Source organism: Pseudophryne corroboree, chromosome 8, assembly GCF_028390025.1.
Source record: "Pseudophryne corroboree isolate aPseCor3 chromosome 8, aPseCor3.hap2, whole genome shotgun sequence".
Taxonomy (NCBI): domain Eukaryota; kingdom Metazoa; phylum Chordata; class Amphibia; order Anura; family Myobatrachidae; genus Pseudophryne; species Pseudophryne corroboree.
In genome coordinates, this window is record NC_086451.1 from 232,840,263 (window position 1) to 232,867,733 (window position 27,471).

At 45.9% G+C, this 27,471-nt stretch overlaps 1 protein-coding gene across 2 annotated transcripts in view; it reads left to right on the top strand.

The window, feature by feature from the left end:
• The window catches only part of LOC134948854 (ras-related protein Rab-6B-like), a 239,872-nt gene that overhangs the window by 117,174 nt on the left and 95,227 nt on the right, over positions 1-27,471 (top strand). The window lies entirely within an intron of this gene.

Consider the following 27,471-nt stretch of genomic DNA (forward strand, 5'->3'; position numbering starts at 1 on the left):
AAAAGGAGATGTGGTGGTGTCTACAGCAACCTATTAAATGCTAGCTTTCCTTTATTTTGAGTGCCTATTTATCAAAATCCTGTAGTCGGGGCAAAGGCTTCAATAAGAGCCTGTCTTGATAAAGAGTAAATTTATCACTTTGCTACTGATTTTGGTCCCGGATTATCTTCTGTGCACGTGCAGATACAGGTGAAACTCAGAAAATTAGAATATCGTGCAAAAGTTAATTTATTTCAGTAATTCAACGTAAAAGGTGAAACTGATATATTACGTGTTGAGTATCCCTTATCCAAAATTAAAAATACCACATTTTTGGGTCCCCTACTGAGATAATTATATATATATATATATATATATATATATATAGAGGAACGGCGTGCGGCACTCAGCCCAAAAGACCACAGCAAAGAGTCAAGTGTGCATAACAACGTTTCAATGCATCCGCATTGTCGTCAGGTTTATTAAGAATAACAAGACAAACATACCTTTTATCACTGTGCCACCCACGTGAAGAAGCAGCAGCGGCTTCCGGGAACGGGACCACGCACCCGACCGGCGGCCGTATCTGATGACATCATCAGAAACATTCAAAGTGCACACCCCCACCAGGTGATCAAGCTGCCATGGAAACGAAAAAACAAATGCTCAGTGTGCATAACGCAGAGCTACAGAAAGGCTGTTACAGCCGCATACATTTACATAATATCATGAAAGAAATGAATGCAGTTAATAGAATGTGAGCATATACAAGATGCAACCTGAAAGGAAACAGAATGATATTATAAAAAGCAAGCATAATTAATAGACTCATTAAGACCTTTAGGAATAATGACATCTAAACGTATGATCCAGCGTGTCTCACATTGCAGTAGCTTGCGCCCCCGATCACCACCACGTTTGGAAGGTGGAATATGATCGATCATACGATATCTGAGACTATTTAAAGGATGTTTAAATTCAGAGAAGTGTCGTGCCACAGGCTGGTCACTTTTGCCAGTTTCAAGAGCATGACGTATGGCAGACCGATGCGCCGTCATGCGCTCTTTGAATTTACGCTCAGTTTTGCCCACATAGCTTAGACCACAGGGGCATAACAACTGGTAAACCACATAAGTGGAGTTACATGTAAGTAAATGGTGTATTTTAATCTTGTTACCCGTGTGCGGATGACAGAATGAATTACCTGCAATCAAAAATTGGCAAGTTACACATGTACAACGAATGCAGCCAGTTTTTTTAGAAACAGAAATGGTTTTCATAAGAGGTGCCACATCTGTTTTAACCAGAAAATCGCGCAGATTGCGACCTCTTGAATAACAAGGCATGAGTCTATGTTGTTGTAACGGGAGTGATGAATCGGACTCAACAATTGGCCATAATTTTTTAGAGATGTGATTAATAGTGGGGGAAGCTGGATTAAATTTATTAACCCAAGGAATCCTGGGTCTATCAAGATCATTCCGGGCACGATGTGAGTGCAACAGTGTATTTCTATCAATCCTCAACACTCTCTCCTTGGTGGCTAATAATTCCTTACGGGAATAACCCCTACGTATGAATTTTTCTATCAACATATCAATCTGTGCCATAGAGGTCTCAATCTGGTTGTTGATACGATGTATGCGTATCATTTGTGAATAAGGGACACCTCTAATAAGACTTTTAGGGTGGCAACTCTGGGCTTGCAAAAAAGTGTTACGATCAGTTGGTTTGGTGTAAACCATGGTATTAATCTGATTGTCTTTGAGGGAAATAAGGACATCAAGAAACGCGATCTGTTCCTGATTAAATGTGTACGTAAATTTAATAGGGCATGTACCACCATTATGTAACTCGATATGATTAATCAAGTTCATAACATCACCCCGCCAGATGATAAGCAGGTCATCAATATAGCGTGTATATAGAATAAGATTCTCCATAATAGCAGCATCACTGAAAAATAAATCATGTTCAATAGCGAACATCACGATGTTCGCATATACCGGGGCTGCGCAAGACCCCATCGCGCAGCCCATGACCTGTAGGAAAAATTGATCGTTATATAGAAAGAAATTTTTAGTGAGAATCAATTCAAACAATGTCAAAATTAGATCAATTAACTCTGGAGAAAAACAATTACATTTGATCAAAAATTTCCTTAATGCAAGACCAAAATCATGCGGGATGGAGGTGTACATATTTACCACATCAATGGTGACAAGCCAACACCCCTCGGGTATGCAAACATTAGCCAATTTTTGTAACAGGGTGGTGGTATCAAGCAGAAAAGTAGGTTCTGCTTGCACAAAAGGTTGCAATATGGCATCTAAATACGTGGCTACAGGTTGAAATAATGAACCAAGGGCGCCAATGATGGGGCGCCCTGGAGGTGGAAACAAATTTTTGTGGACCTTAGGTAAAGTATAAAACAAAGGTACACAAGGATGCAGCGGCAACAAAACATCAAATAGATCCTGTGAGATAATCTGACTATCAAGAGCATGCTGGAGAATATTTCTTAGTTCACATTTAAACTTGATTGAGGGGTCCTGATGTAATTTAATATAGACTGTGGAGTCCATAAGTTGACGTTCCACTTCTTGGTGGTAATCATTCAGGTCTTGAAGAACTATTGCTCCCCCCTTATCGGCGGGGCGAATAATCAAATTACGGTTCTCAGAAAGTGAGTGAAGGGCTTCCCGTTCACATTGAGACAAATTAGAGAAGGTGCGTCTGGGTGTTGTAAGGAGGTTAGTTACCTGTTCATCTAATAGACGCATGTAGGTCTTGATCGAGGAGTTGCTGGATAATGGATCAAAAGTAGAGGTAGGACGGAATTTAAGTAATTGTTTAGGAATATTAGCTGAACTAGTAGATGGAGTATCTTTAAAGAATTCTTTGAGCTTCAGTTTACGATGAAGAGAGAATTTCTCAATATTCCATTGTAAAACGTCCACAGGAACTGTTGGAACATATGACAGTCCTCTACTTAACAGCTTAACTTCACTCCTGCTCAGTTCGTAAGAAGATAAATTAAAGATTACTTCCTCCTGCGTAATGGCGGTCTTCCCCGTCCCCGTCCTCTTGTTTTGGCCACCCCGGCGTGTAAATCGTCTCCTTCTCGATGCTGAACGGTTCTGGTCGCAACGCCTAAAGGGCCCCCTCTTGCGGTAGAGATGTCATTCTCACTATTGGAGCTACCAGTATCTTTAGATGTGTCAGTATCGAAGCGTGAGAGCTGTCTGCGGTTTCTTCTAAAAAAAGGCCGTGAATCCTTGTCACCTGACAGCCATCTGTACACGGTGTGTCGCTCATAATCTAGTTCAACTTTAGAGAGTTTCTCCTTGAATTTAATAAGATCACGTTTACCGTATATTGTGTGACTTGTGATTGTAATTTCTCCATCCAGTCATTGTCCTTATCTACTTTAAGGACAGAGAGATGTTTAGTTTCAAAATCAGAGATTTTCAATTTCATTTTCTCAAGTTCCTTAGTGGATTGTTCGATTACTAATAATAAGAGGTCAAAACTACACTTATTAAGAATAGCAACCCAGCGTTTGCAAAAAGCTGGGTCGTAACGTCCAATGGTTGGACAATTTCTAACTCGGAAGCCCCGAGGAATTTTTTTAGACTTATAGTAATCGCTCAATGAGACTCCGTGTAAATAAAAATCCGTTTCTTTTTTCTTAAGTCGCAGTAGGTCACGGAAAATGCCATCCACAGAAATAGCTTCCGCTTCATCATCCATGCCAGTGGTATATAGCCGTGTCTCGGCTTCAGCCTCAGAAAAAGATAAGACATCTCCAATAGGATAGTTCAAATAAGAAGATTGCTCATAGGTTTCCTCAGTCATGATAAAATGCAGAAGCACAAACAAACTGTTGATAAAGGGTTAACTCAGCAAGAGTGCAACACCTTAGGCAAACAACAGCATTGAGTTCCAAAATCCACATGCAGCAGGAATAAAGTGCTAGTGCCAAAAAAACAATATGAAATGAATGTCACAAACGGACATTACATAATAAAATCATGTAAAAACAGAACTTCACCAGGATAGACAGTCTCAGGATGAACAAGGTGCTGGGTGCCAAGGCAGGGAGACGCAAGGACCAATTGCGTTCACCCAAGGATATACGAAAGGGAGTCTGGCACTCCAAATGACAGAAATAACTGCGGCCGGTGCCCTCACATGTAGGATAAGACGTAGAGGAACGGCGTGCGGCACTCAGCCCAAAAGACCACAGCAAAGAGTCAAGTGTGCATAACAACGTTTCAATGCATCCGCATTGTCGTCAGGTTTATTAAGAATAACAAGACAAACATACCTTTTATCACATCCTTGGATGAACGCAATTGGTCCTTGCGTCTCCCTGCCTTGGCACCCAGCACCTTGTTCATCCTGAGACTGTCTATCCTGGTGAAGTTCTGTTTTTACATGATTTTATTATGTAATGTCCGTTTGTGACATTCATTTCATATTGTTTTTTGGCACTAGCACTTTATTCCTGCTGCATGTGGATTTTGGAACTCAATGCTGTTGTTTGCTTAAGGTGTTGCACTCTTGCTGAGTTAACCCTTTATCAACAGTTTGTTTGTGCTTCTGCATTTTATCATGACTGAGGAAACCTATGAGCAATCTTCTTATTTGAACTATCCTATTGGAGATGTCTTATCTTTTTCTGAGGCTGAAGCCGAGACACGGCTATATACCACTGGCATGGATGATGAAGCGGAAGCTATTTCTGTGGATGGCATTTTCCGTGACCTACTGCGACTTAAGAAAAAAGAAACGGATTTTTATTTACACGGAGTCTCATTGAGCGATTACTATAAGTCTAAAAAAATTCCTCGGGGCTTCCGAGTTAGAAATTGTCCAACCATTGGACGTTACGACCCAGCTTTTTGCAAACGCTGGGTTGCTATTCTTAATAAGTGTAGTTTTGACCTCTTATTATTAGTAATCGAACAATCCACTAAGGAACTTGAGAAAATTAAATTGAAAATCTCTGATTTTGAAACTAAACATCTCTCTGTCCTTAAAGCAGATAAGGACAATGACTGGATGGAGAAATTACAATCACAAGTCACACAATATAAACGTGATCTTATTAAATTCAAGAAGGAGAAACTCTCTAAAGTTGAACTAGATTATGAGCGACACACCGTGTACAGATGGCTGTCAGGTGACAAGGATTCACGGCCTTTTTAAAAAAAAAAGAAACCGCAGACAGCTCACACGCTTCGATACTGACACATCTAAAGATACTGGTAGCTCCAATAGTGAGAATGACATCTCTACCGCAAGAGGGGGCCCTTTAGGCGTTGCGACCAGAACCGTTCAGCATCGAGAAGGAGACGATTTCACACGCCGGGGTGGCCAAAACAAGAGGACGGGGAAGACCGCCATTACGCAGGAGGAAGTAATCTTTAATTTATCTTCTTACGAACTGAGCAGGAGTGAAGTTAAGCTAAGTAGAGGACTGTCATATGTTCCAACAGTTCCTGTGGACGTTTTACAATGGAATATTGAGAAATTCTCTCTTCATCGTAAACTGAAGCTCAAAGAATTCTTTAAAGATACTCCATCTACTAGTTCAGCTAATATTCCTAAACAATTACTTAAATTCCGTCCTACCTCTACTTTTGATCCATTATCCAGCAACTCCTCGATCAAGACCTACATGCGTCTATTAGATGAACAGGTAACTAACCTCCTTACAACACCTAGACGCACCTTCTCTAATTTGTCTCAATGTGAACGGGAAGCCCTTCACTCACTTTCTGAGAACCGTAATTTGATTATTCGCCCCGCCGATAAGGGGGGAGCAATAGTTCTTCAAGACCTGAATGATTACCACCAAGAAGTGGAACGTCAACTTATGGACTCCACAGTCTATATTAAATTACATCAGGACCCCTCAATCAAGTTTAAATGTGAACTAAGAAATATTCTCCAGCATGCTCTTGATAGTCAGATTATCTCACAGGATCTATTTGATGTTTTGTTGCCGCTGCATCCTTGTGTACCTTTGTTTTATACTTTACCTAAGGTCCACAAAAATTTGTTTCCACCTCCAGGGCGCCCCATCATTGGCGCCCTTGGTTCATTATTTCAACCTGTAGCCACGTATTTAGATGCCATATTGCAACCTTTTGTGCAAGCAGAACCTACTTTTCTGCTTGATACCACCACCCTGTTACAAAAATTGGCTAATGTTTGCGTACCTGAGGGGTGTTGGCTTGTCACCATTGATGTGGTAAATTTGTACACCTCCATCCCGCATGATTTTGGTCTTGCATTATTAAGGAAATTTTTGATCAAATGTAATTGTTTTTCTCCAGAGTTAATTGATCTAATTTTGACATTGTTTGAATTGATTCTCACTAAAAATTTCTTTCTATATAACGATCAATTTTTCCTACAGGTCATGGGCTGCGCGATGGGGTCTTGCGCAGCCCCGGTATATGCGAACATCGTGATGTTCGCTATTGAACATGATTTATTTTTCAGTGATGCTGCTATTATGGAGAATCTTATTCTATATACACGCTATATTGATGACCTGCTTATCATCTGGCGGGGTGATGTTATGAACTTGATTAATCATATCGAGTTACATAATGGTGGTACATGCCCTATTAAATTTACGTACACATTTAATCAGGAACAGATTGCGTTTCTTGATGTCCTTATTTCCCTCAAAGACAATCAGATTAATACCATGGTTTACACCAAACCAACTGATCGTAACACTTTTTTGCAAGCCCAGAGTTGCCACCCTAAAAGTCTTATTAGAGGTGTCCCTTATTCACAAATGGTACGCATACATCGTATCAACAACCAGATTGAGACCTCTATGGCACAGATTGATATGTTGATAGAAAAATTCATACGTAGGGGTTATTCCCGTAAGGAATTATTAGCCACCAAGGAGAGAGTGTTGAGGATTGATAGAAATACACTGTTGCACTCACATCGTGCCCGGAATGATCTTGATAGACCCAGGATTCCTTGGGTTAATAAATTTAATCCAGCTTCCCCCACTATTAATCACATCTCTAAAAAATTATGGCCAATTGTTGAGTCCGATTCATCACTCCCGTTACAACAACATAGACTCATGCCTTGTTATTCAAGAGGTCGCAATCTGCGCGATTTTCTGGTTAAAACAGATGTGGCACCTCTTATGAAAACCATTTCTGTTTCTAAAAAAACTGGCTGCATTCGTTGTACATGTGTAACTTGCCAATTTTTGATTGCAGGTAATTCATTCTGTCATCCGCACACGGGTAACGAGATTAAAATACACCATTTACTTACATGTAACTCCACTTATGTGGTTTACCAGTTGTTATGCCCCTGTGGTCTAAGCTATGTGGGCAAAACTGAGCGTAAATTCAAAGAGCGCATGACGGCGCATCGGTCTGCCATACGTCATGCTCTTGAAACTGGCAAAAGTGACCAGCCTGTGGCACGACACTTCTCTGAATTTAAACATCCTTTAAATAGTCTCAGATATCGTATGATCGATCATATTCCACCTTCCAAACGTGGTGGTGATCGGGGGCGCAAGCTACTGCAATGTGAGACACGCTGGATCATACGTTTAGATGTCATTATTCCTAAAGGTCTTAATGAGTCTATTAATTATGCTTGCTTTTTATAATATCATTCTGTTTCCTTTCAGGTTGCATCTTGTATATGCTCACATTCTATTAACTGCATTCATTTCTTTCATGATATTATGTAAATGTATGCGGCTGTAACAGCCTTTCTGTAGCTCTGCGTTATGCACACTGAGCATTTGTTTTTTCGTTTCCATGGCAGCTTGATCACCTGGTGGGGGTGTGCACTTTGAATGTTTCTGATGATGTCATCAGATACGGCCGCCGGTCGGGTGCGTGGTCCCGTTCCCGGAAGCCGCTGCTGCTTCTTCACGTGGGTGGCACAGTGATAAAAGGTATGTTTGTCTTGTTATTCTTAATAAACCTGACGACAATGCGGATGCATTGAAACGTTGTTATGCACACTTGACTCTTTGCTGTGGTCTTTTGGGCTGAGTGCCGCACGCCGTTCCTCTACGTCTTATCCTACATGTGAGGGCACCGGCCGCAGTTATTTCTGTCATTTGGAGTGCCAGACTCCCTTTCGTATATATATATATATATATATATATATATATATATATATATATATATATATTGTAATACATATGTCTTTATCTCAGTAGGGGACCCAAAAATGGGGGATTTTGGATAAGGGATACTCACGCCTTTATTTGTTATACTTTTGATGATTGTGCCTTACAGTTTAAGAAAACCCCAAATCTAAAATATCAGAAAATTAGAATATAGTGAAACGGTGCAATATTGTAGGCTCAAAGTGTCACGCCCTAATCAGCTAATTAATCCAAACTACCCGCAAAGGGTTCCTTAGCCTTTAAATGGTCTCTCAGTCTGGTTCAGTACAATTCACAATCATGGGGAAGACTGCTGACCTGACAGTTGTGCAGAAAACCATCATTGACACCCTCCACAAGGAGAGAGAGCCTTAAAAGGAAATTGCAAAAGAAGTTGGATGTTCTCAAAGTGCTGTATCAAAGCACATTAATAGAAAGTTAAGTGGAAGGGAAAAGTGTGGATGAAAAAGGTGCACAAGCAGCAGGGATGACCGTAGCCTGGAGAGGATTTCAGAAAAAGGCAATTCAAAAGTGTAGGGGAGCTTCACAAGGAGTGGGCTGAGTTAGAGCATCAAGAGCCACCACACAAAGACGGATCCTGGACATGGGCTTCAAATGTCTTGCCAAGCCGCTCCTGAACAACAAACAACGTCAGAAGCATCTTACCAGGGCTAAAGGGGGGGGGGGGAAACCTTGTCTGTTGCTCATTGTTCCAAAGTCCTCTTTTCTGATGAGAGCAAATTTCATGTTTCATTTGGAAACCAAGGTCCCAGAGTATGGAGGGAGAAAGTAGAGGCACACAATCCAAGATGCTTGAAGTCCAGTGTGAAGTTTCCACAGTCTGCGTTGATTTGGGGAACCATGTCATCTGCTGCTGTTGGCCCACTGAGCTTTATTAAGTCCAAAGTCAATGCAGCCGTCTACCAGGACATTTTAGAGCACTTCATGCTTCCTTCAGCAGACAAGCTTTATGGAGATGCTGACTTCATTTTCCAGCAGGACTTGGCACCTGGTTCAATGACTGTAGCATTACTGTGCTGGATTGGCCAGCAAACTCTTAACCATTTCACTAATTACCACTAACTATTTCAAGAGTGTGCCCACACAAGAGTCTTTTCTTTTTTTCTCTTGGTCTACTTGGCCAGCAAACTCACCTGACCTGACATTGCCAAGGAAAAGATGATATGAGACCGGACAGTGCAGAATAGCTGAAGGCCGCTATTGAAGCATCCTGGTCTTCCATAACACCTCAGCAGTGCCACAGGCTGATAGAATCCATGACACGCCGCATTGAGGCAGTTATTCATGCAAAAGGGGCCCAAAGCAAGAACTGAGTACATATGCATGATTATAATTTTCAGAGGGCCGACATTTCTGTATTTAAACTTTTTTTTTTTTTTTTTTTTTTTTTAATTGATTTTAAGTACCGTAATATTCTAATTTTCAGAGATTTTGGATTTGGGGTTATCTTAAGTTGTAAGCCACAATAATCAAAAATTATAACAAAGGCTTGAAATATCTCACTTTGCATGTAATGAGTCCATATAATATATTAGTTTCACCTTTTTAAGTTGAATTACTGAAATATTGAAGTTTTGCACGATATTCAAATTTTCTGAGTTTCACGTGTATATTCTGCCTGTGAAAAGATAGCCTATAGGTTACAATACTCCATCTGAAGAGGGGTCAAGCTTGATAAATTGGTGTAGACTGCAGTCCCCATTGAGAATATGGGTGCTGCGGTAGCGCAACGGAATTTTCTGCACTATGTAAGAAACTGTTAATAAATTAATAATGTAGGAAATACTGTGTTCGTGACCCTGCCGTTTAAAAGTGTGTGTTCGTTCAAAAACCTGTTTCTGTATGGGTTTGTCGTAATAAATAGCACATAAAGCTTATTGTTTACAAGTGATGGTAGTAAGGAAACTGCCGATTGCTGTAATACTTTGTAGACTCTTCACTGTTTCTCTAACGTCCTAGAGGATGCTGGGGACTCTGTAAGGACCATGGGGAATAGACTGGCTCCGCAGGAGATAGGGCACTTTAAGAAAGCTTTGGACTCTGGGTGTACACTGGCTACTCCCTCTATGCCCCTCCTCCAGACCTCAGTTTTACACTGTGCCCAGAGCAAGATGGGTGCACTGCAGAGAGCTCTCCAGAGTTCTCTGCCTAGAAGCATTTTTGTTTGGATTTTTTCTTTCTACATTTTACTTTTTCACAGGGAGCACAGCTGGCAACAGGCTCCCTGCATCGTGGGACTGAGGAGAGAGGAGCAGACCTTCTTGTCAAAGATAGGCTCTGCTTCCTCGGCTACTGGACACCATTAGCTCCAGATGGGGTGAACGCAGGTTCTTACTGGGCGTCCACCCCCGGAGCCGCGCCGCCGTTCTCCTCACAGAGCTAGAAGTACAGAAGACAGAAGTCGTCAGGCGGCAGAAGCCTTCAGCTTCACTGAGGTAACGCACAGCACTGCAGCTGTGCGTCATTGCTCCCATACACCTCACATACTCCGGTCACTGTAAGGGTGCAGGGGGGGGGGGGGCGCGGGCGCCCTGGGCGGCAATATAAACCTCTGCATGGCATAAAGAATATATACATGTACAGGTGGGCTCTGTATATGTATATAAAAGAGCCCCCGCCATATTTCACTAAGTTTGAGAGGGACAGAAGCCCGCCGCCGAGGGGGCGGGGCTTCTCCCTCAGCACTCACCAGCGCCATTTTCTCTCCACAGCACTGCTGAGAGGAAGCTCCCCGGACTCTCCCCTGCTTACACACGGTGAAAGGGTGCTTAAAAGAGAGGGGGGGGGCACATAATTGTCGGTTTACATATTATACAGCGCTGCTGGGGGAAAACAATTTGTGTTGGTCTCCAGGGTTATTGCGCTGGGGTGTGTGCTGGCTTACTCTCTCTCTGTCTCTCCAAAGGGCCTTGACAGGGATACTGTCTTCAGAAAGGGGTTCCCTGTGTGTGAAGTGTGTCGGTACGCGTGTGTCGACATGTTTGACGAGGAAGGCTCGCTTAATGTGGAGGGGGAGTGCTTGAATGTCAGGTCGCCGTCGGCAACGCCGACACCGGAATGGGTGGATATGCTGAATGTCTTGAATGCAAATGTCAATCTATTGCATAAAAGATTAGACAAAGCAGAAGCTAGGGATCAGTCAGGTAGCCAGTCCATGCCTGTCCCTGGCGGCGCCAGGTCCTTCGGGGTCTCAGAAGCGCACCATATCCCAGATCGATGACACAAATACTGACTCTAGTGTCGACTATGAAGATGCAAAATTACAGCCAAAGGTGGCTAAGGGTATACGGTACATGATTATGGCCATTAAAGAAGTTTTGCATATTACTGAGGAACCCCCTGTCCCTGACACGAGGGTACACATGTATAAAGGGAAAAAGCCTGAGGTCCTCATTTGAATTAAGTGACTTGTGCGAAAAGGCTTGGGAATCTCCGGATAGGAGACCACAAGTTCCCAAAAGGATTCTCATGGCGTATCCTTTTCCACAAACTGATAGGATACGCTGGGAATCTTCGCCAAAAGTTGACAAGGCGCTGACACGTTTGTCCAAAAAGGTGGCACTGCCTTCTCAGGATACGGCTTCCCTCAAGGAACCTGCTGATCGCAGGCAGGAAGTTACCTTAAAGCACATTTACAATCATTCCGGTACTATTGCTCGACTGGCTATGGCGTCGGCCTGGGTTTGTAGTGCGGTTGTAGCATGGGCAGATTCCTTATCTACGGAAATTGACACCTTAGATAGGGACGCCATTCAAATGACCATAGAGCATATCAGAGATGCTGCCTTATATATGAGGGATGCTCAGAGAGACATTTGTTTATTAAGCTCCAGAATAAATGCTATGTCTATTTCTGCTAGGCGGCTCTTGTGGACCCGACAGTGGACGGGAGATGCCGATTCACAGAGGCATATGGAGTCCTTGCCTTACAAGGGGGTGGAGTTGTTTGGAGACGGCCTCTCGGATCTTGTCTCTACGGCTACGGCTGGTAAGTCAAATTTCTTACCTTATGTCCCCCCACAACATACAAAAAAGGCACCTCATTATCAAATGCAGTCCTTTCGTTCCAATGAAAACAAGAAGGTACGTGGATCATCCTTTGTTGCCAGAGGGAAAGGCAGGGGAAAAAAAGCTGCACACAGCTAGTTCCCAAGAGCAGAAGTCCTCCCCCGCGTCGGCAAAGTCCACCGCATGACGCTGTGGCATTCCGGGGGGAGGCAGATCTGGTGGGGGCTCGTCTTCGATTTTTCAGCCACGTCTGGGTTCACTCGCAGGTGGATCCCTGGGCATTAGAGATTGTTTCCCAGGGATACAGGCTGGAATTCGAAGACTTGCCTCCTCGCTGATTTTTCAAATCGGCTCTGCCGACTTCCCCGTCAGAGAGAGAGCTAGTGTTGACAGCGATCCAAAAATTGTATACTCAACAGGTGATTGTCACAGTTCATCATCTCCAGCAAGGAGAGGGATATTACTCAACCCTGTTTGTGGTCCCGAACCGGGCGGTTCGGTCAGACCCATTTTAAACCTGAAATCTCTGAACCTGTACTTGAAGAGGTTCAAGTTCAAAATGGAATCACTCAGGGCGGTCATCGCCAGCCTGGAGGGGGGGGGATTGGATGGTGTCCCTGGACATAAAGGATGCTTACCTTCATGTTCCGATATTCCACCCGCATCAGGCGTTCCTGAGATTTGCAGTGTAGGACTGTCACTACCAATTTCAGACGTTGCCGTTTGGGCTTTCCACGGCCCCGAGAATTTTCACCAAGGTAATGGCGGAAATGATGGTGCTCCTGCGCAGGCAGGGGGTCACAATTATCCCATACTTGGACGATCTCCTCATAAAGGCGAGATCTCGAGAGAGGTTGCTGGACAGCGTGTCTCTGTCCATGAAGACGTTGCAGTTACACGGCTGGATTCTCAATATACCGAAGTCCCAGCTAGTCCCTACAACGCGTCTGACCTTTTTGGGGCTGATTCTAGACACAGACCAGAAAAAGGTTTTTCTTCCGATCTAAAAGGTTCAGGAACTCATAGCCATGGTCAAGAACCTATTAAAACCAAAAAAGGTTTCAGTGCATCATTGCACGCGGGTCCTGGGGAAGATGGTGGCTTCCTACGAGGCCATCCCTTTCAGCAGGTTCCATGCGAGGACCTTTCAATGGGACCTTTTGGACAAGTGGTCCGGATCCCATCTACAAATGCATCACACTGTCTCCCAGGACCAGGGTATCTCTCCTGTGGTGGCTGAACAGTGCTCACCTACTAGAAGGTCCCAGGTTCAACATTCAGGACTGGGTCCTGGTGACCACGGACGCAAGCCTCCGAGGCTGGGGAGCAGTGACACTGGGAAGAAATTTCCAAGGTCTCTGGTCAAGCCTAGAGTCTTGTCTCCACATCAACGTCCTGGAGTTGAGGGCCATATACAACGCCCTGCGTCAAGCGGAGGAATTGTTTCGGAGAAAACCGGTTCTGATTCAGTCAGACAATGTCACGGCAGTGGCTCATATAAACCGCCAAGGCGGAACAAGGAGCAGAATGGCCATGGCAGAAGCGACCAGGATTCTACGCTGGGCGGAAGGCCATGTAAGCGCGCTGTCAGCTGTGTTCATCCCGGGGGTGGACAACTGGGAGGCGGACTTCCTCAGCAGGCACGTCCTGCACCCGGGAGAGTGGGGACTTCATCAAGAAGTCTTCGCACAGATCACGGATCGTTGGGGACTGCCTCAAATCGACATGATGGCATCCCGTCTCAAGAAAAAGCTAAAGCGGTATTGCGCCAGGTCAAGGGACCCTCAGGCGGTAGCGGTAGACGCTCTGGTGACACCTTGGGTGTTCAGATCGGTCTATGTGTTTCCTCCTCCTCCTCTCATACCCAAGGTGTTGAGAATAATACGAAGAAGCAGGGTCAGAGCAATACTCATTGTTCCAGATTGGCCACGGAGGACTTGGTATCCGGAGCTGCAAGAGTTGCTCGCAGGGGATCCGTGGCCTCTTCCTCTAAGGCAGGACCTGCTGCGGCAGGGGCCCTGTCTGTTCCAAGACTTATCGCGGCTGCGTTTGACGGCATGGCGGTTGAACGCCAGAAAAAGGGATTCCGGAGGAAGTCATTCCTACCCTGATCAAGGCTAGGAAAGACATGACGTTAAAACATTATAACCGTATATGGCGGAAATGTTTCTTGGTGTGAGGCCAGAGCCGCTCCTACGGAGGAGTTCCATTTGGACCGTCTACTCCACTTCCTTCAAACAGGAGTGACTTTGGGCCTAAAATTAGGGTCCATAAAGGTCCAGATTTCGGCCTTATTCATTTTCTTTCAAAGAGAATTGGCTTCTATTCCTGAAGTACAGACGTTTGTGAAGGGAGTGCTGCATATTCAGCCTCCTTTTGTGCCTCCGGTTGCGCCTTGGGATCTTAATGTGGTGTTACGGTTCCTCAAGTCACCTTGGTTTGAACCACTCAAAACTGTGGAGTTGAAATACCTCACGTGGAAAGTGGTCATGTTGTTGGCGTTAGCTTCGGCAAGACGTGTTTACGAATTGGCGGCTTTATCACATAAAAGCCCATACTTGTTTTTTGATTTATGTGACCAGAACGGCTAGATTCAGGAAGACTGAAGCTTTGTTCGTTCTGTATGCGGCCAACAAAGTTGGCGCTCCTGCTTCAAAGCAGACTATTGATCGCTGGATTTGTAACACGATTCAGCAGGCGCATTCTACGGCAGGATTGCCGTTACCGAAATCGGTTAAGGCCCACTCCACTAGGAAAGTGGGCTCTTCTTGGGCGGCTGTTTACATTACAGTTGTGCCGAGCAGCTACTTGGTCGGGGACAAACACCTTTGCAAAGTTCTAGAAGTTTGATACCCTGAATGAGGAGGACCTCCTGTTTGCTCAATCGGTGCTGCAGTGTCATCCGCACTCTCCCGCCCGTTTGGGAGCTTTGGTATAATCCCCATGGTCCTTACGGAGTCCCCAGCATCCTCTAGGACGTTAGAGAAAATAAGATTTTACTTACCGGTAAATCTATTTCTTGTAGTCCGTAGAGGATGCTGGGCGCCCGTCCCAAGTACGGACTTCTTCTGCAAGACTAGTATATAGTTATTGCTTACATAAGGGTTATGTTATAGTTTTCGGTGGTACCGTGGCTATGTTGTTGTTCATACTGTTAACTGGGTAAGTTTATCACAAGTTATACGGTGTGATTGGTGTGGCTGGTATGAATCTCGCCCTTAGTTTTACAAAAATCCTTCCTCGTACTGTCCATCTCCTCTGGGCACAGTTTCCCTAACTGAGGTCTGGAGGAGGGGCTTAGAGGGAGGAGCCAGTGCACACCCAGAGTCCAAAGCTTTCTTAAAGTGCCCTATCTCCTACGGAGCCCGTCTATTCCCCATGGTCCTTACGGAGTCCCCAGCATCCTCTACGGACTACAGGAAATAGATTTACCGGTGAGTAAAATCTTATTATTTCTTCTCTGCTGCTTACCATCCCTTATTTAACTTTCATCCATGTCATTTCTATCTTTCTCTTTCATCCACTAGGGAACACTGGTGTCCTATACAGTAGGGGTGTGAAGCTTGCAACCGGAGGTGTGACACAATCTAAAATTATCATTGTCTGCACAGCAGGCTCCTCCCCCTTCACATCCCTCCTCCCTTAGTTTGAAAAATCTGTAATAAGGGCTGCGTCAACCTAACAAAAAGGGGGACAAAGCTGCTTAATATTGGAGAGACAATGATCCCTAATGAAGGGAACTGCATCTCTCTGCAAGGAGATCCTCTAATCCACTGAAAGTGAGTACTGGTTGTAAAATAGGGGCCCATGTTAGGTTTTTATTTATTTATTTTTTCCCCTGTCAGCATAAAAGTTTTTTTATATTTAAACAAAGTCTCCCACTTCAACATGAGGTCACCACAGAGGCGCAGCGGTCACCAGCAAACAGGGACTGAGCGGGGCTGGAGGAGCGCGCCGGGGGTATGACTAAGTCTCCCACACTATGCAGCCGCTGACAAGCGCCGTTAGCGGTCCCGGAGCACGCAGACAGGGCAGAGCCAGATCATTCAGCCGCCTGAGGGGAGACGCAAAGCGCCGCTACGGGACTTAGAGCGGTCCCGGAGCGCGCGCATCGGGGGGCAGAGATGCTGCAGTTATTTCTGCGTGGCTGAGGAGATCCCTCAGCTGCGTGAGGGAACATATGCCTCCCCTTTTATTTATTTATTTATTTTTCTCTATCGTCCTAGTGGATGCTGGGGTTCCTGAAAGGACCATGGGGAACAGCGGCTCCGCAGGAGACAGGGCACAAAAAGTAAAGCTTTAGGATCAGGTGGTGTGCACTGGCTCCTCCCCCTATGACCCTCCTCCAAGCCTCAGTTAGATTTTTGTGCCCGGCCGAGAAGGGTGCAATCTAGGTGGCTCTCCTAAAGAGCTGCTTAGAAAAGTTTAGCTTAGGTTTTTTATTTTACAGTGAGTCCTGCTGGCAACAGGATCACTGCAACGAGGGACTTAGGGGAGAAGAAGTGAACTCACCTGCGTGCAGGATGGATTGGCTTCTTTGGCTACTGGACATTAGCTCCAGAGGGACGATCACAGGTACAGCCTGGATGGTCACCGGAGCCTCGCCGCCGGCCCCCTTGCAGATGCTGAAACGAGAAGAGGTCCAGAATCGGCGGCAGAAGACTCCTCAGTCTTCTTAAGGTAGCGCACAGCACTGCAGCTGTGCGCCATTTCCTCTCAGCACACTTCACACGGCAGTCACTGAGGGTGCAGGGCGCTGGGAGGGGGGCGCCCTGGGAGGCAAATGAAAACCTTTTTTGGCTAAAAATACCTCACATATAGCCTCCGGGGGCTATATGGAGATATTTAACCCCTGCCAGAATCCATTAAAGAGCGGGAGACGAGCCCGCCGAAAAAGGGGCGGGGCCTATCTCCTCAGCACACAGCGCCATTTTCCCTCACAGAAAGGCTGGAGGGAAGGCTCCCAGGCTCTCCCCTGCACTGCACTACAGAAACAGGGTTAAAACAGAGAGGGGGGGCACTAATTTGGCGTTAGAAATATATAAAAGATGCTATAAGGGAAAACACTTATATAAGGTTGTCCCTATATAATTATAGCGTTTTTGGTGTGTGCTGGCAAACTCTCCCTCTGTCTCTCCAAAGGGCTAGTGGGTCCTGTCCTCTATCAGAGCATTCCCTGTGTGTGTGCTGTGTGTCGGTACGTGTGTGTCGACATGTATGAGGACGATGTTGGTGAGGAGGCGGAGCAATTGCCTGTAATGGTGATGTCACTCTCTAGGGAGTCGACACCGGAATGGATGGCTTATTTAGGGAATTACGTGATAATGTCAACACGCTGCAAGGTCGGTTGACGACATGAGACGGCCGACAAACAATTAGTACCGGTCCAAACGTCTCAGAAACACCGTCAGGGATTTTAAAACGCCCGTTTACTTTAGTCGGTCGACACAGACACGGACACTGAATCCAGTGTCGACGGTGAATAAACAAACGTATTCCTTATTAGGGCCACACGTTAAGGGCAATGAAGGAGGTGTTACATATTTCTGATACTACAAGTACCACAAAAGAGGGTATTATGTGGGATGTGAAAAAACTACCGTAGTTTTTCCTGAATCAGATAAATTAAATGAAGTGTGTGATGATGCGTGGGTTCCCCCCGATAGAAAATTATGGGCGGTATACCCTTTCCCGCCAGAAGTTAGGGCGCGTTGGGAAACACCCCTTAGGGTGGATAAGGCGCTCACACGCTTATCAAAACAAGTGGCGGTACCGTCTATAGATAGGGCCGTCCTCAAGGAGCCAGCTGACAGGAGGCTGGAAAATATCATAAAAAGTATATACACACATACTGGTGTTATACTGCGACCAGCGATCGCCTCAGCCTGGATGTGCAGAGCTGGGGTGGCTTGGTCGGATTCCCTGACTAAAAATATTGATACCCTTGACAGGGACAGTATTTTATTGACTATAGAGCATTTAAAGGATGCATTTTCTATATATGCGAGATGCACAGAGGGATATTTGCACTCTGGCATCAAGAGTAAGTGCGATGTCCATATCTGCCAGAAGATGTTTATGGACACGACAGTGGTCAGGTGATGCAGATTCCAAACGGCACAAAGGTGTATTGCCGTATAAAGGAAGAGGAGTTATTTGGGGTCGGTCCATCGGACCTGGTGGCCACGGCAACTGCTGGAAAATCCACCGTTTTTACCCTAAGTCACATCTCTGCAGAAAAAGACACCGTCTTTTCAGCCTCAGTCCTTTCGTCCCTATAAGAGTCATATCTGCCCAGGGATAGAGGAGGGGGAAGAAGACTGCAGCAGGCAGCCCATTCCCAGGAACAGAAGCGTTCCACCGCTTCTGCCAGGCTCTCAGCATGACGCTGGGACCGTACAGGACCCCTGGATCCTACATGTAGTATCCCAGGGGTACAGATTGGAATGTCGAGACGTTTCCCCTTCGCAGGCTCCTGAAGTCTGGTTTACCAAGGTCTCCCTCCGACAAGGAGGCAGTATGGGAAACAATTCACAAGCTGTATTCCCAGCAGGTGATAATCAAATTACCCCTCCTACAACAAGAAAAGGGGTATTATTCCACATTATATTGTGGTACTGAAGCCAGAAGGCTAGGTGAGACCTATTCTAAATCTAAAAAAATTTGAACACTTACAAAGGTTCAAATCAAGATGGAGTCACTCAGAGCAGTGATAACGAACCAGGAAGAAGGGGACTATATAGTGTCCCGAGACATCAGGGATGCTTACCTCCATGTCCAAAATTTGCCCTTCTCACTAAGGGTACCTCAGGTTCGTGGTACAGAACTGTCACTATCAGTTTCAGACGCTGCCGTTTGGATTGTCCACGGCACCCCGGGTCTTTACCAAGGTAATGGCCGAAATGATGACTCTTCTTCAAAGAAAAGGCGTCTTAATTATCCCTTACTTGGACGATCTCCTGATAAGGGCAAAGTCCAGGGAACAGTTGGAGGTCGGAGTAGCACTATCTCGGATACTGCTACAACAGCACGGGTGGATTCTAAATATTCCAAAATCGCAGCTGATCCTGACGACAAGTCTGCTGTGCCTAGGGATGATTCTGGACACAGTCCAGAAAAAGGTGTTTCTCCCGGAAGAGAAAGCCAGGGAGTTATCCGAGCTAGTCAGGAACCTCCTAAAATCAGTGCATCATTGCACAAGGGTCCTGGTAAAGATGGTGACCTCCTACGAAGCAATTCCATTCGGCAGATTTCACGCAAGAATTTTTCAGTGGGATCTGCTGGACAAATGGTCCGGATCGCATCTTCAGATGCATCAGCGGATAACCCTATATCCAAGGACAAGGGTGTCTCTCCTGTGGTGGTTACAGAGTGCTCATCTTCTAGAGGGCCGCAGATTCGGCATTCAGGATTGGATGCTGGTGACCACGGAGGCCAGCCCGAGAGGCTGGGGAGCAGTCACACAAGGAAAAAATTTCCAGGGAGTGTGATCAAGTCTGGAGACTTTTCTCCACATAAATATACTGGAGCTAAGGGTAAATTTATAATACTCTAAGCTTAGCAAGACCTCTGCTTCAAGGTCAGCCGGTATTGATCCAGTGGGAAAAACATCACGGCAGTCGCCCACGTAAATAGACAGGGCGGCACAAGAAGCAGGAGGGCAATGGCAAAAACTGCAAGGACTTTTCGCTGGGCGGAAAATCATGTGATAGCACTGTCAGCAGTGTTTCATTCCGGGAATGGAAACTGGGAAGCAGACTTCCTCAGCAGGCACGACCTCCACCCGGCAGAGTGGAAACTTCATCGGGAAGTTTTCCACATGATTGTAAACCGTTGGGAAATACCAAAGGTGGACATGATGGCGTCCCGTCTGAACAAAAAACGGGACAGGTATTGCGCCAGGTTAAGAGACCCTCAGGCAATAGCTGTGGACGTTCTGGTAACACCATGGATGTACCAGTCGGTGTATGTGTTCCATCCTCTGCTTCTCATACCTAAGGTACTGAGACTTATAAGACGTAGAGGAGTAAGAACTATACTCATGGCTCCGGATTGGCCAAGAAGGACTTGGTACCCGGAACTTCAAGAGATGCTCACAGAGGACTTATGGCCTCTGCCGCTAAGAAGGAACTTGTTTCAGCAAGTACCATGTCTGTTCCAAGACTTACCGCAGCTGCGTTTGACGGCATGGCGGTGGAACGCCGGATCCTAAGGGAAAAAGGCATTCCGGAAGAGGTCATTCCTACCCTGGTCAAAGCCAGAAAGGAGGTGACCGCACAACATTATCACCACATGTGGCAAAAATATGTTGCGTGGTGTGAGGCCAGAAAGGCCCCACGAAGAAATTTCAACTCGGTCGATTCCTGCATTTCCTGCAAACGAGTGTCTATGGGCCTCAAATTGGGGTCCATTAAGGTTCAAATTTCGGCCCTGTCGATTTTCTTCCAGAAAGAAGTGGCTTCAGTTCCTGGAGTCCAGAAGTTTGTCAAGGGAGTATTGCATATACAACCCCCTTTTGTGCCTCCAGTGGCACTGTGGGATCTCAACGTAGTTCTGGGATTCCTCAAATCACATTGGTTTAAAACCAGTCAAATCTGTGGATTTGAAGCATCTCACATGAAAAGTGACCATGCTCTTGGCCCTGGCCTGGACCAGGCGAGTGTCAAATTGGTGGTTTTTTTCTCAAAAAAGCCCATATCTGGTTGTCCATTTGGACAGGGCAGAGCTGCGGACTCGTCCCCAGTTCTCTCCCTAAGGTGGTGTCAGTGTTTCACCTGAACCAGCTTATTTTGGTGCCTTGCGCCTACTAGGGACTTGGAGGACTCCAGGTTGCTAGATGTTGTCAGGGCCCTGTAAATATAGGTTCCAGGACGGCTGGAGTCAGGAAAACTGACTTGCTGTTATCCTGTATGCACCCAACAAACTGGGTGCTCTTGCTTCTAAGCAGACTATTGCTAGTTGGATGTGTAATACAATTCAGCTTGCACATTCTGTGGCAGGTCTGCCACAGCCAAAATATGTAAATGCCCATTCCACAAGGAAGGTGGGCTTATCTTGGGCGGCTGCCCGAGGGGTCTCGGCTTTACAACTTTGCCGAGCGGCTATTTAGTCAGGGGCAAACACGTTGGTAAAATCCTACAAATTTGATACCCTGGCTAAGGAGGACCTGGAGTTCCCTCATTCGGTGCTGCAGAGTCATCCGCACTCTCCCGCCCGTTTGGGAGCTTTGGTATTATCCCCATGGTCCTTTCAGGAACCCCAGCATCCACTAGGACGATAGAGAAAATAAGAATTTACTTACCGATAATTCTATTTCTCGGAGTCCGTAGTGGATGCTGGGCGCCCATCCCAAGTGCGGATTATCTGCAATACTTGTACATAGTTACAAAAATCGGGTTATTATTGTTGTGAGCCATCTTTTCAGAGGCTCCGCTGTTATCATACTGTTAACTGGGTTCAGATCACAGGTTGTACAGTGTGATTGGTGTGGCTGGTATGAGTCTTACCCGGGATTCAAAATCCTTCCTTATTGTGTACGCTCGTCCGGGCACAGTATCCTAACTGAGGCTTGGAGGAGGGTCATAGGGGGAGGAGCCAGTGCACACCACCTGATCCTAAAGCTTTACTTTTTGTGCCCTGTCTCCTGCGGAGCCGCTGTTCCCCATGGTCCTTTCAGGAACCCCAGCATCCACTACGGACTCCGAGAAATAGAATTATCGGTAAGTAAATTCTTATTATTTATATATATATATATATATATAGATTTGTTTAGAACCGTCACTCCTTTGCTGCCAAAAGTGGATGTTCGGTGCCTTCAGTGGAAATAATAGATAATGCACATGGAGACTGCGGCACTCAATTTTCTGAAGTTGAAGAGTTTTTACTGAAGCATAATTTCAAAAGTTACAAGATGCCTTTACAAGGCCGACGTTTCGGTGCTGCAAGCACCGTCTTCAAGGCAGGCATGGATGGTATTACAGGTACCTGTAATACCATCCATGCCTGCCTTGAAGACGGTGCTTGCAGCACCGAAACGTCGGCCTTGTAAAGGCATCTTGTAACTTTTGAAATTATGCTTCAGTAAAAACTCTTCAACTTCAGAAAATTGAGTGCCGCAGTCTCCATGTGCATTATATATATATATATATATATATATATAGATATATACCATATATACTCGAATATAAGCCGACTTTTTCAGCACTTTTTTTTATGCTGAAAAAGCCCCTTCGGCTTATACTCGAGTCAGGGCCGGGAAGGAGGGACACGGAGGGCACAGCGCGTGCCTCTCCTGTGTCCCTCCTTCACAAAACAGCGGGGGAGCGCGGGAGGGTAAGTTTACCTTGCGCTGGGGGAGCATATTTGGCACTCTGGGGGCATATGAGGCACTGAGAGGGCATATCTGGCACTGTGGGGGCATATCTGGCACTATGAGGGCATATCTGGCAGGCACTGTGGGGGCATATCTGGCACTAAGGGCATATCTGGCAGGCGCTGTGGGGGCATATCTGGCACTATGAGGGCATATCTGGCACTGTGGGGGCATATCTGACACTATGAGGGCATATCTGGCACTGTGGGGGCATATCTGGCACTATGACAGCATATCTGGCACTGTGGGGGCATATCTGGCAGTATGAGGGCATATCTGGCACTGTGGGGGCCTATCTGGTAGTGTGAGGGCATACCTGGCACTGTGGGGGCATATCTTGCAGTATGAGGGCATATCTGGCACTATGAGGGCATATCTGGCACTGTGGGGTCATATCTGGCAGTATGAGGGCTGTGTACGGCTAGAGCTGCATTTCCCACCCTAGGCTTATACTCGAGTCAATAAGAATAAGTTTTCCCAGGTTTTTGTGGTAAAATTAGGTGCCTCGGCTTAAATTCGGGTCGACTTATACTCGAGTATATACGGTAGATATATAGATATATATATATAGATACCAATTAACTCCGGCACTCCAGACGTCCCTTGGGACCTACTTGCTGCGGTGCCTTCCTCCGGGGGGTCACCCCAATGCACAGAGAAAAATAACGAGGCGGCACTCGGAGACTTGCAAAAACTTCAAACGTGTATTAAGGTGCTGTCAACGTTTTGGGGATCCTGACGAAGGGGAGGTGGTCCCCGAAACGTTGACAGCACCTTAATACACGTTTGAAGTTTTTGCAAGTCTCCGAGTGCCGCCTCGTTATTTTTCTCTATATATATATATATATATGTGTGTGTGTGTGTGTGTGTGTGTGTGTGTGTGTGTGTGTGTGTGTGTATATATATATATATATATATATATATATATATGTATGTATGTATGTGTATGTGTGTGTATATATATATATATATATATATATATATATATATATATATATATATATAGTGACAAACTACAACTGTGAAGATCTTTACTCATAAGCGCTGACTAGTAAAGTATAATAGAGTTTACCTAACAAAATTCTTCAGTGGCGGCCTTTTTACTTATTCCTAAGTAGCGCCATTCTAAGGGGCAGGTATCAGCCCTCCCCCCGTATACCTGTCAAGAGGGATGGTTATTGTGAAAACAGCTCCCTCTGCTGGTGAAAATATATATTTAGAATGAGGCTCTCCTGAACAAAATAATTCTACTTTCCCATTTATATTTTCAAAGGACTTCTATACAAAGATCCTGAAGAAAATACAAGGAAGCAAGCGGATACCAACTCTACCAGCGTAGCTGATTTACAGTTGGGGTGTGAGGGTCGCAAGTCGGCTGGTGTTTTAATTATTTATTTCTCTAACGTCCTAGTGGATGCTGGGGACTCCGTCAGGACCATGGGGGATTAGCGGGCTCCGCAGGAGACAGGGCACATCTAAAAAGCTTTTTAGGTCACATGGTGTGTACTGGCTCCTCCCCCTATGACCCTCCTCCAAGCCTCAGTTAGGTTTTTGTGCCCGTCCGAGAAGGGTGCAAACTGGATGGCTCTCTTAAGGAGCTATTTAGTAAAGTTTTTTTTTTTTTTTTAGGTTTCTAATCAGTGATTCCTGCTGGCGACAGGATCACTGCAACGAGGGACTTAGGGGAGAGACTGGCAACTCACCTGCGTGCAGGAGGATTGAAGTCTTAGGCTACTGGACACTGAGCTCCAGAGGGAGTCGGAACACAGGTCAGCCTGGGGTTCGTCCCGGAGCCGCGCCGCCGATCCCCCTTACAGACGCTGAAGAAAGACGGCGGAACGGAGGTCCGGAAACAGGCGGCAGAAGACTTCACAGTCTTCAGAGAGGTAGCGCACAGCACTGCAGCTGTGCGCCATTGTTGTCACACGGCTCACTGACACGGTCACGGAGGGTGCAGGGCGCTGCTGGGGGCGCCCTGGGCAGCAATATAAATACCTATTTGGCAAATAAATACATCACATATAGCCATTAAGGCTATATGTATGTATTTTAACCCAGGCCAGTTATTAAAAAACCGGGAGGAAAAGCCCGCCGAAAAGGGGGCGGAGCTTATTCTCCTCAGCACTCAGCGCCATTTTCCTGATCAGCTCCGCTGGTGAGGAAGGCTCCCACTCTCCCCTGCACTGCACTACAGAAACAGGGTTAAAAGAGAAGGGGGGCATAAATTGGCGATATAATGATATATTAAGAGCGCATATATAGAAACAACACCTTCTAGGGTTGTTATATACATTATAGCGCTTTTGGTGTGTGCTGGCAAACTCTCCCTCTGTCTCCCCAAAGGGCTAGTGGGTCCTGTCCTCTATCAGAGCATTCCCTGTGTGTGTGCTGTATGTCGGTACGTGTGTGTCGACATGTATGAGGAAAATGTTGGTGAGGAGGCGGAGCAAATTGCCTGTAATGTTGATGTCACTCTCTAGGGAGTCGACACCGGAATGGATGGTCTACTTATGGAATTACGTGATAATGTCAACACGCTGCAAGACGGTTGACGACATGAGATGGCCGGCGGACAAATTAGTACCGGTCCAGGCGTCTCAGACACCGTCAGGGGCTTGTAAAAACGCCCATTTACCTCAGCCGGTCGACAGACACAGACATGGACACTGACCCCAGTGTCGACGGTGAAGAAACATACGTAATTTTCCTTTAGGGCCACGAGTTACATGTTAAGGGCAATGAAGGAGCTGTTACATATTTCTGATACTACAAGTACCACAAATAAGGGTATTTTGTAGGGTGTGAATAAACTACTTGTAGTTTTGCCTGAATCAGATAAATTAAATGAAGTGTGTGATGATACGTGGGGTTCCTCCGATAGAAAGTTATGGGCGGTATACCCTTTCCCGCCAGAAGTAAGGGCGAGTTGGGAAACACACCTTAGGGTGGATAAGGCGCTCACACGCTTATAAAAACATGGCGTTACCGTCTCTAGATACGGCCGCCCTCAAGAAGCCAGCTGATAGGAAGCTGAAAAATATCATGACAGTATATACACACATACTGGTGTTATACTACGACCAGCAATCGCCTCAGCCTGGATGTGCAGCGCTGAGGGGGCTTGGTCGGATTTCCTGACTGAAAATTTTGATACCCTTGACAGGGACAAGATTTTATTGACTATAGAGCATTTTAAGGATGCATTTCTATATATGCGTGATGCGCAGAGGGATATTTGCATTCTGGCATCAAGAGTAAATGTGATTTACATATCTGCCAGACGAAGACACGACAGTGGTCAGGTGAGGCAGATTCCAGACGGCATGTGGAAGTATTGCCGTATAAAGGGGCGGTCCATCGGACCTGGTGGCCATGGCAACAGCTGAAAAATCCACTTTTTGTTACCCCGAATCACATATCGGCAAAAAAGGACACAGTCTTTTCAGTCTCAGTCCTTTCGTCCCCATAGGGGCAGGCGGGCAAAGGCCAGTCATATCTGCCCAGGGGTAGAGGAAAGGGAAGAAGACTGCAGCAAGCAGCCCATTCCCAGGAACAGAAGCCCCTCACAGCTTCTGCCAAGTCCGCAGCATAACGCTGGGGCCGTACAAGCGGACTCAGGTGCGGTAGGGGGTCATCTCAAGAGTTTCAGTACGCAGGGGGCTCACTCGCAAGGGAACTCCGGGATCCTACATGTAGTATCCCAGGTGTACATTGGAAATTCGAGACATCTCCCCCTCACACAATTCACAGGCTGTATTCCCAGCAGGTGATAATCAAAGTACCCCTCTTACAACATGGAAGGGGGTAGTATTCCACACTATATTGTGGTACTGAAGCCAACCGGCTCGGTGAGATCTGAAATATTTGAACACTTACATACAAGCGTTCAAATCAAGATGGAGTCACTCAGAGCAGTGATAGCGAACCAGGAAGAAGGGGACGATATGGTGTCACTGGATATCAGGGACGCTTACCTACAGGTCCAAATTTGCCCTTCTCACCAAGGGTACTTCAGGTTCCTGGTACAGAACTGTCACTATCAGTTCAGACGCTGCCGTTTGGGTTGTCCACGGCGCCCCGGGTCTTTACCAAGGTAATGGCCGGAATGATGATTTTTCTTAAAAGGAAACATGGACGCTTTCCTGATAAGGGCAAGGTCCAGAGAACAGTTGGAGGTCGGAGTAGCACTATCTTAAGTAGTTCTACGTCAGCACGAGTGGATTCTAAATATTCCAAAATCGCAGCTTTTTCCGATGACACGTCTACTGTTCATAGGGATGATTCTGGACACAGTCCAGAAAAACGTGTTTCTCCCAGTGGAGAAAGCCAGGGAGTTATCCGAGCTAATCGGGATCCTCCTAAAACCAGGAAAAGTGTCAGTGCATCATTGCACAAGAGTCCTGGTAAAAATGGTGGCTTATTACGAAGCAATTCCATTTGGCAGATTTCCCGCAAGAACTCTTCGGTGGGATCTGCTGGACAAATGGTCCGGATCGCATCCTCAGATGCATCAGCGGATAACCCTATATCCAAGGACAAGGGTGTCTCTCCTGTGGTGATTACAGAGTGCTCATCTTCTAGAGGGCCGCAGATTTGGCATTCAGGATTGGATGCCGGTGACCACGGAGGCCAGCCTGAGAGGCTGGAGAACAGTCACACAGGGAAAAAATTTCCAGGGAAGTGTGATTAAGTCTGGAGAATTCTCTCTGCATAAATAAGCTTAGAGCAAATTTATAAGGCTCTAAACTTAGCAAGACCTCTGCTTCAAGGTCAGCCGGTATTGATCCAGTGGGATAACATCACGGCAGTCGCCCACGTAAACAGAAAGGGCGGCACAAGAAGCAGGAGGGCAGTGACAAAACTGCAAGGATTTTTCGCTAGGCGGAAAATCATGTGATAGCACTGT